We start from the raw sequence: 9,767 nt of genomic DNA, 5'->3' as shown, positions 1-9,767 counted from the left end.
CCTTAGAAGATAGCAGCGAGACTCAAAGTCCCCAGGGTAGCAGAAGCCGGGCACAGCTGCTCTGTAACGGGGCAACTCGAGACGACCCACAGTGCCCGCTGCCACCGCCCGCGAGTCCCCACTTGCCTGCTGGAGGAGGGAGGACGCTAGCTCCTGAACGCGCGTGGGCGGGACCGCGTTCTGGAGTCTGCTCTTCCGGCCCTGGTGCTGAAAAGCTCTGTCACCTCAGCCTGCGTCCTACTTAACGCGATCTGATTCCGCTCAGGAGCCTCCGGGCAATATTTTTAGTCCCTGGAGATTGGGTCCGGGCCACAGAGGGCGGAGCTAAGAAGCAGGAGCTGGGTCACCGTGGGGCAGTTACCGGCCGCGATGTACCCCCTCCTCCAGCCCGCCCAGCCCACTCCAGTCCTCCGGGCTCAACCAGCAGTCGGGGGCCGCAACGCCCACGGCCTACAGGCTGGAGTCCTCGCCCACACCCCGCCTGGCCCGTTACCGTACGCGGCCGGCCTCCGCGCCGCTCCGGACCCGGCCCGCCAAGCCGCCACTGCTCGCATCCCCGGGGACCTCGGCCAGCGCGCTGGCAGATGCGCAGGCTAAGACAGACGCCTGCCCACCCACCGCCCCGGCTCGGCCCTGCAGCCGCGCTCCCGCGGGGGACAGGACCGCTGCGCGCTCCCTGCGCTCGCCCCGCGTCTGTGCTCCCGCGCTCCCGCCTCCGCGGGGTCGAGCGGCGCGCCGGGCAGGAGGAGGGGCGCGGGGGGACTGCGTGCAGCGTCCCCTAGTGCCGGGCCCCGCCGCTGCCTCGCCCCCCGCCGGGTTCCGCAGCGCCCCCTGGCACCAGGCTCGGTCTCCTCCCGCTGGGTCGGCGCCGCCGGGGTCCACTATGGCTGCGGTGCGGCTCTGCGCAGCCGTTGACCCGTCAGAGCGCGCGCAGCAGAACCCCAGCAGGTCCGCGCCACTCAGTTTTGTTTTGTTTTGTTGTTTTGTTTTTTGTTTTTGTTTTCTCTGGGTCTTCCAAGAGTAAGATTTAGGCAGACACAGAAAGGGTAAAATCATGCTTTGTGGACTCCACAGTGATGTTTCTTAGTCAAAGGGATACTGCCTCCCTCTAGATGCTGTGCGTTCCTGGTAGCTCTGGGTTTCTTGCCACTAAGGAGAAAATGCATACCATGCAATTAAAGGTTACTCCTCTGCTGACCATCTAGGTTTCTGATCTGCAGCGTAAGGCACCATACTTCAATGAACATCTCCACAAATTCCCTAATTTCCTTTTAAGATTAATGTTTGACTGGATGTAGAAACACGTCCCAGCACCCTGGTCCCCTAATCCCAGCACCTAGAAGGCAGAGGCACACAGATCTCTGAGTTCAAGGCCAGTCTGGTGTACATCTTGAATTCCAGGATAGCCATAGCTACTTAGGGGAAAAAAAATGTTTGCTAGGTCGTAGTGGCACATACCTATAATCCTCCTATCTCAGATTGCTACAAGTCGGAAGCTATTCTGGACTACACATTTGAGCCCGTGTGTCAAAAGGGAAAAAGATTATTAAAATTACTGCCTGGAACTGAGCTGGTGATGCCCACTAAAGTCCAACTCTTGTGAAGCTGAGGCAAGAGAATCCCAGCAAATGGATACCAGCCTGGGCTACAGAGCAAAACAAATTTTACTACGTGGTGTAAACTATCCCTAACCCCAGGTTCACATCTTGAAGTTCTGTCTCCAGATTTGACCATATTGGGAGGTGGGGCTTTGGCGAGATTAAGATAAGCTCATGAAGGCAGAGTCCTTAGCAAGCAAATTACCCTGTCCTTATAAAAACACCCCAGAGTCTAGCCCCACCCCCAGCAGTTAAGAAGCAGAGACAAGGCAGATCTTGGTGAGTCCCAGGCCAGCCTGGGCAGCCTGATGAGACCCTGCCTCAAAATAAAAGCAACCCAGAGGTCAGTGAGGTGGCTCAGTGAATAAAGATGCTTGCCACCAAGCCTGATGACCTGAGCTTGATCTCCAGAATCTACGTGGTGGAAGGAAAGGATTCCTCCAATCTCCCACATACCTGCCACAGTGACTGCACGTGCACACACACACACACACACACACACACACACACACACATACACTGAGAGGGGGGAAAGGGGGAGAGAGGGGGGGGGGGGAGGGAATAAGAAATGTAGAAAAAGTTTAAAGCACCCCAGAAAGAAAACCATGCTGCTTTGTCCCTTCCACTATCTGAGGACACAGCCAGAAGGAGTCATCTATATACCAGAAAGTCCCCACCCCCATCTCTCTCTCTCCCCTCCCACACACACATGCACACCTCCCATCTACTCTTGTCTCATTCTCCAGGAGTGTAAGAAGCAAACTGTTATTTATAAGCTACCTAGTTTATGGTATTTGTTACAGCAGCTCATTCAGACTGAGACGTTATCTTCGGACAGATATGCAGCAGCGAGATGGTGAGTTTTCCTGGGCAAAACGTAAGCTCTGATATGATGGATGATTCTTGGCCTCCTCCAGCTCCTGGAAAAGACCATACCTGCTCCCCTGTCAAAAAGCAGTAGAGTTATCTCTGAAACAATTTTTTAGTTGTTTAATTAGAAAACGCAATCTCATTATTTAGCTCTCATTTCTTGTATCACCTTCAGGGTCACTTTTCTAGGGATGTGCACCAGCTGACGTGCCTGATGCCAAGATGTAGGTCTCCACCAGTATATAATCCTCTCTGACTCTTTGTGTTTGCCCTGTGTCTGGGAGATTTATTTCCTAATTTTCCATTGAATTTATTTATTTATTTATTTGAAACATTATTTTCAAAGGCTCTTGTTTCTCTCTTAAATTTTTTTTTTTTTCGGAGCTGAGGACCGAACCCAGGCCCTTGCGCTTGGGCTCTACCACTGAGCTAAATCCCCAACCCCTCTCTTAAGTGTTTTTAAAAGATTTATTTATTATATATACAGCATTCTATCTGCATGTATGCCTGCAGGCCAGAAGAGGGCACCAGATCTCATTACAGATGGCTGAGTCACCGTGTGGTTGCTGGGAATTGAACTCAGGACCTCTGGAAGAGCAGCCAGGGTCCTTGTTTTTGTTTTATTTTTATTTTTTATTTTATTTTATTTTTTTTTTTTTTTTTTTTGGTTCTTTTTTTCGGAGCTGGGGACCGAACCCAGGGCCTTGCGCTTCCTAGGTAAGCGCTCTACCACTGAGCTAAATCCCCAGCCCCTTGTTTTTGTTTTTTAATTCAGGTATTTTACAAATATTTTTTGTTTGCTTTTGGTTTTTGAGGCAGGGTTTCTCTGTGTAGCTCTGGCTATCCTGGAACTCGCTCTGTAGACCAGGCTGGCCTAGAACTCAGAGATCCACCTGGCTCTGCCTCCCGAGTGCTGGGATTAGAGGTGGATGCCACCACTGCCTGGCTTAAATTTACAAATCTTGAGGTACATTTTGATGATTTTTTTAAATAATTATCTGCTGAAATATAGGTCAGGGGGCTGGAGAGATGGCTCAGTGGTTAAGAACACCGACTGCTGGGGTTGGGGATTTAGCTCAGTGGTAGAGCGCTTGCCTAGGAAGCGCAAGGCCCTGGGTTCGGTCCCCAGCTCCGAAAAAAAGAACCAAAAAAAGAAGTTCACATTCACCCTAACTATAGAGAGTTGAGGCTCAGTCTGGGATAAGTGAGCCTTTGCTCAAACACACACTCTCTCTCTCTCTCTCTCTCTCTCTCTCTCTCTCTCTCTCTCTCTCTCTCCCTCCCACCCCCTCTCTCACACCCACACCCTAGATTAGAATAAAACAGCCTTGCCTCCCAAAGGTTTTCTTCTTTCTCTGCTGACAACAAGCCCAAACAGATCCAGGCCGTCAATTGCTTATAGTCAACAAAACTAAGATCAGCTTTGTGGTAGCTCCTGAAGGCTCTAGGCCATGGGAAAATGAAGAGGGGCCTGGTAACGGCACACACTGGTCTCTCTTCCACTGAGACAGGGCACTAAGCCAACAGCAAGCAGTTTTGTAGCTTCAGTGGCCTCCAGGAAGGAGGCCTGCATGCCACTGAAACAAGAAGGAGGGATGGGGGCACTGGAGAGATGGCTCAGTGGTTAAGGACACAGAGTGCTCTTCTAGAGGTCCTGAGTTCAATTTCCAGCAACCACATGGTGGCTCATAATCATCTATAATGTCTGTATGTGTCTGTGTGTGTCTGTATGTGTCTGTGTGTGTGTCTGTGTGTGTGTGTGTATGTGTATGTGTATGTGTCTGTGTGTCTGTATGTGTGTGTATATGTGTGTGTATGTGTCTGTGTGTGTGTGTGTGTGTCTGTATGTGTGTGTCTCTGCATGTGTGTGTCTCTGCATGTGTGTATATATGTGTGTGTATGTGTCTGTATGTGTGTGTATGTGTCTGTATGTGTCTGTGTGTGTCTGTATGTGTCTGTCTGTCTGTGTGTCTGTGTGTGTCTGTGTGTGTGTACGTGTCTGTGTATGTGTGTGTGTGTGTGTGTATATGTGTGTGTATGTGTGTGTGTGTCTGTGTCTGTATGTGTGTGTCTCTGCATGTGTGTATATATGTGTATGTATGTGTCTGTGTGTCTGTATGTGTCTGTGTGTATATGTGTGTGTCTGTATGTGTCTGTGTGTGTCTGTATGTGTCTGTCTGTCTGTGTGTCTGTCTGTATGTGTCTGTCTGTGTGTATGTGTCTGTGTGTGTGTGTGTGTGTGTGCGCACACGTGTGTGTGTGTGTATGTGTGTGTGTGTCTGGGGCCAGGGAGGGCGTGGAGCTCTAGAGTCTCACATAGCTGAAGCTGTCATTGAACTTGATGTGTAAATAGGATGGGTTTGAACTACTGATCAGTGCTGGCAGTATAGGCATGTGCTACCACACCCAGTAGGCCTTCTCTATGTAGACCTGGCTGGCCTCAAACATGGGTCTTCTTGCCTGAGTTTCCCGAGTACTGGGATTACAAGTATGTGGCACTGTGCCTAGCTTTTCATGGGATTTTCTTTTTCTTTTCTTGAGACAGGATTTCATTACATCAACCTAGCTGGCCTGGAACTTGTTATGTAGATCAGGCTGGTCTCAAACTCACTCGCCTCCCAAGTGCCAGAGTTAAAAGCAAGTGGCACCAGGCATAGTTTGCAGGTCTGTGAATGTATATGGCGGCCCGAGGTTAGCATCAGAAATGTTCCTTGGTCTCTTTCCACCTTAGTCATTGAAAAATTGCTCAGTTGAATCCGGGTCTCATCTCTGGTATTGGCTAGTGTAAGCATGCAGCTTGCTGTGGGGATCCTGTCTCCACCCTCTGAGCGCCGAGATTACCGTCCAGCCACCACGCACATGGTCATTTATTTACATCTTGGAGGGGAGTGTGTCTAAACTCCAGCCGTCATGCTTGTGTGACAAGTACTTGATCCCTTGAGCCACCTCTGCAGCTCCCTCCCTGGTGTTTTTAAGCCTGTGGCTTCCTGTTGGGCCAGTGACCATCTGTGTTTCCAGGGCAGCCCTGCTCCTGGACCAGTACCGGAAGAAGTCCCGGCTGTTTCGAAGAGTGTCCTCCTTGTGCCCCTGGGTGATGACTTCCGATATGACAAGCCCCAGGAATGGGATGCCCAGTTCTTCAACTATCAACGGCTCTTTGACTTCCTCAACAGCAAGCCGGAGTTCCACGTGCAGGTGGGCGCACACATACAGACCTGCAGACGCTACGGTGCTCCCACCTGGGCCTTCCTGGGCTCTGGGTCATCCCCAGGCAAGGTTTCTAAGCCCAGAAGAGCAGTCGGGTGCTCTTAACCACTGAGCCATCTCTCCAGCCCAATAAATATTTTTTTTTTTAAAGGGGGGATATAAAATGGCAGCAGAGTGTAGTCTCTTACAAAATGGAGTCTGCTGGCCTCCTCGGGCCTGGGGAAGAATCCTAGCACACTTGGCCAAAACTTGGTTTAGACTGTGGTCCAGCCTCACCATACAGCAATAACAAGGGCTCTGTCATAGCTGTGTCCAACAGTGCCATCCTGTAGGTTGATGTCATTATGCAGGAGAAGACAGACAAGACAGAACAAGGTCTGTCATTGGAGGGGAGGAGGGAACAGAGGTTTCAGAAGGGAGAGAGGCAGGAGCGAGGAGAAGGAGCTGAGAGAACATGGCGGCAGATGTTAAGATTCTTCTCTGCTCATAGTTACAGGTTGTTGTGACTATTTTTAAGGGACAGGTGTGTACAGGATATTGTGCTGTCTAGATGGGCAAGGTATAGCTTATCAATTGGATCAGAGGATATTGTATGGTGTGTTCTTTCATGTGCCAACTTTTCTTTTTCTTTTTTTTTTTTCTTTTTTTTTTTTTTTTTTTTTTTCGGAGCTGGGGCCCGAACCCAGGGCCTTGCACTTGCTAGGCAAGCTTCATGTGCCAACTTAAGAGAGTGTATGGCGGCGGAGTGCACCAGGCCTACCACGGAATTGGGCTGTGCATGCCTGGTGTGGTAACAACCCCTGGGGACTGGATGGGTGGAGAGATTGCCGTGGGCTCAGAGAGCAGCCATCGCAGTGTGAGATGGGATGGAGCTGTGCATGAGGGCAGGGCGCGGTGCCCCTGCCTCGAGTATCGCCCGGGTTGGAGGGATCCTGGGAGGGAGAGAAAGTGAGGAACGGTACGGGCGGTTATATTTTTACTGCAACACCATTCCCCTGCCACTCCAACTTTCCCTGGGTCCAGCTAAGAATTCTTTTCAGACCAGGAATTAGGAAGAGGATTGTCTACTCTTCCTAAGTACCGGTGCTGTACTCTGATGCTCTGTCTTGAGACAGGGTCTTTCTACATAGCCCTGACTGGCCTAGCACTCTCTCTATAGACTAGGCTGGCCTTGAACTCTGCTCAGAGATCCACCTGCCTCTGCCTCTGAGCACTGGGATTAAAGGTATGGGCCACCAAGTTCATCTTGGCTGCACGTTTGACGCCAATTTGGTCTATGTAATTAGTTTCAGGCCAGTCCAGGCTACGCAACGAAAGTATTTCAACAAAACAAAACAAATGTATTGCAGAGTCTCCATTTTCTGTTCAGATGCAGAGTGCTGTGTCACACACAGCGAAAACAGTCTACCCTGAAGGCAGTCTATCCACCAGAACCATTTGGGTTTAAGTGCCTAGACCATATCTCCTGGGAATCTCTCAGCCATTCTGCCGTCTAGTTAGTGTCCACAAACACTGACTGAGTATCAGTTGTGGTCGTGAGGTTTTTCACGTCAGTCCTGGGTGGCCTGCCACATCCCTGGTGACAGTACATTCGGGTTTTGCTGAGCAATGCCAGTTCTGAGCAGCTGCCATTGGTCATTGACTTCCACGGATACCCTTGGTGGGAAGGTTCTTTTCCACGGCCTGCTGTTGGCCCCGGGCTCCACTTATACAGGCCACGGTGCTCTTCTGTAGGTTGAGACTTGTGGCGCCAGCACCAGACTGCCAACCTACAGGCTCCCTCTCAGGAGTCAGTAAAAATATAGCAGGTGCTTTCCTGTTTGGTGTTTGTCAAGCCAAGCCTCGAAGCCCTCCTCTTTGCCTGTTGGGTGAAGTTCCCTTTTCTGTGCAAAATATCTAAGCCCTGGCGTCCAGCTGCGGCTGCTTGCTGCACTCCACTAGCTGTTAGTTTGAGTCCTCCAACCAGGGCCAGGCTCCCAGGGGCCGCAGTGTCCCAAGTATCTCGACTGAGCTGCCATGCGGGTCCTCTGTAAGAACAGGGAGTACTTTTTAATAGCTGAGCTATCTCTCTAGCTCCAGTTCCTACTTTTAAAAATTCTGGGTTTTGAGACTTTGACTAGTCTGAAACTCTCTATGCAGGTCAGACGATCCTTAAAGTCACAGAAGTCTACCTGCCCCTGTGTGTGCATGTGTCGGGGCAGAGCACAAAGGTCAGAGGAACAACTTGCACTTGTCCTTCCACTGTGTGTGTCCCAAAGATCCAACCCAGGTCACCAGGCTTCGTGGGACCCGCCTTCCTCACTAAGCCGTTTTGCTGGCCCAAAGGGGCAGGTTTTTTTGTTTGTTTTTTTTGTTTTTTTTTTTTTTTTTTTTTTTTTTTTTTTTTGTTGGGGACCCTGCTTATAGATGGGTTGCCGTAGAGAAGCCGTTGTCAACCTGTGGGTTCTGACCCCTATGAGATCGCCTATCAGATATCCTGCATGTCAGGTGTTTGTATTGTAATTCATAACAGTAGCAAGATTACTTTTTTTTTTTTTTTTTATAAAGGGACCTGCAGTTCACTGAAAGATCATTTTTTTATTTATATGGTCACCACACAGAAGGAGGGCATCAGCCCCATGATGGAACCACTGTGGTTGCTGGGATGAACTCAGGCCTCTGGAAGAGCAGCAGTAGGAAGGTTGAGAACCACTGGCCTTTTATAAGATAGCCTCCCATGAGGAGACACAGCACACCACTCAATGCCTAGCCTCCCAGATCACACTCTCCAATGCCTTTTCAGATCGCTTGCTACACGTGTTTAGTTTGGGGTTTGGTGATTTGGGGACAGTATCTTGCTGGGCTTAACTTTTCTTTGTTTTCTCTCTTTTTAAACATTGATCCTTCTTTAAAAAGTTATTTATTATGTATACAGCGTTCTGCTTACATATATGCCTACACACCAGAAGAGGGCACCAGATCTCATTACAGATGGTTGTGAGCCACCATGTGGTTGGTGGGATTTGAACTCAGGACCTCTGGAAGAGCAGTCAGTGCTCTTAACCACTGAGCCATCTCTCCAGCCCCATTGTTTTCACAACTTTCAAGGATTCATCATGTTAAGGAAGACATAGTAGAACAGAAATAAGGACTCGACGTTGTGCCTCAACTCCTCTCTCTCTCTCTCTCTCTCTCTCTCTCTCTCTCTCTCTCTCTCTCCTCTCTCCCCCATCCCCATGCCCTCCTCTGAAACAGGGTTTCCAATCATGTGAATTCCTGATCCTCCTGCGTCCACCTCCCAAGTGCTGGGATTACAGACACAAGCCATTATACCTGGGTTGGGTTTTTCTTGTCCTGTTTTAGGGTCTGGAACCCTAGTCTGTAGGACAGTGGTCCCCCTGTTCAGGGTAGGTCACTTTCAGTCACTTCTCCTGGGAGCCCTCCCATCCATACACCTCAGGTGTGCTTCCCCAGTCTCTCAGGCGATTCACAATCCAATCAAAATGACAGTGAGGATCAGCTGTCACAGGATCCTAGCTCTCTGTTACCCTGTCCCCTGGGGGCAAATATCAGGGGACTTAGGGCACAGTAGTGTTGAGGATGTCCTGTAACTCAAAGTCATGCAGGCAAACCGATGTTCTTCCTCTACATGCAATGAAGTGCCCAAAAAAGGCACTCGGGATGTCCTTGCATACTCGTCTGTCAAAGAATCCTGTGGTTTGTAACAACTGGAGTGTGTCACAGGCTATGAGTCATTTTTTTACAGGCCACTCAGGGCTAATAAAAGGAGATAGTAACAGCTCTCTTGTTTCCATTAGCTCTTGTATAAGGCCCTCTTCTTCCTTTTCTGCTATCAGCTACTTGGCTGGGCCTGGAGACATAACAGTTGGAAGCCTCCTCTAGGTATTGCTCCAGAAACCTAGGCCTCTAACCTTGCCCATTGTCTATGACGGAGGACAATGGATGTGCTGACAGTGTGGTGTCAGGCAGCTCCTTAGGAGAACACACCACAGTTGAGAGGGTGTGGCTGCTGGATGTCCCACCTGTCTGCCCAAAGAAAGTATCAACAGTGGCTCAGATCTTTGTCTCTTATTCCTCCTAGAGAGAACTGAA

Source organism: Rattus rattus, chromosome 2, assembly GCF_011064425.1.
Source record: "Rattus rattus isolate New Zealand chromosome 2, Rrattus_CSIRO_v1, whole genome shotgun sequence".
NCBI lineage: Eukaryota > Metazoa > Chordata > Mammalia > Rodentia > Muridae > Rattus > Rattus rattus.
The sequence above is the reverse complement of the archived record's forward strand: the minus strand, read 5'-3'. Positions refer to the sequence as shown.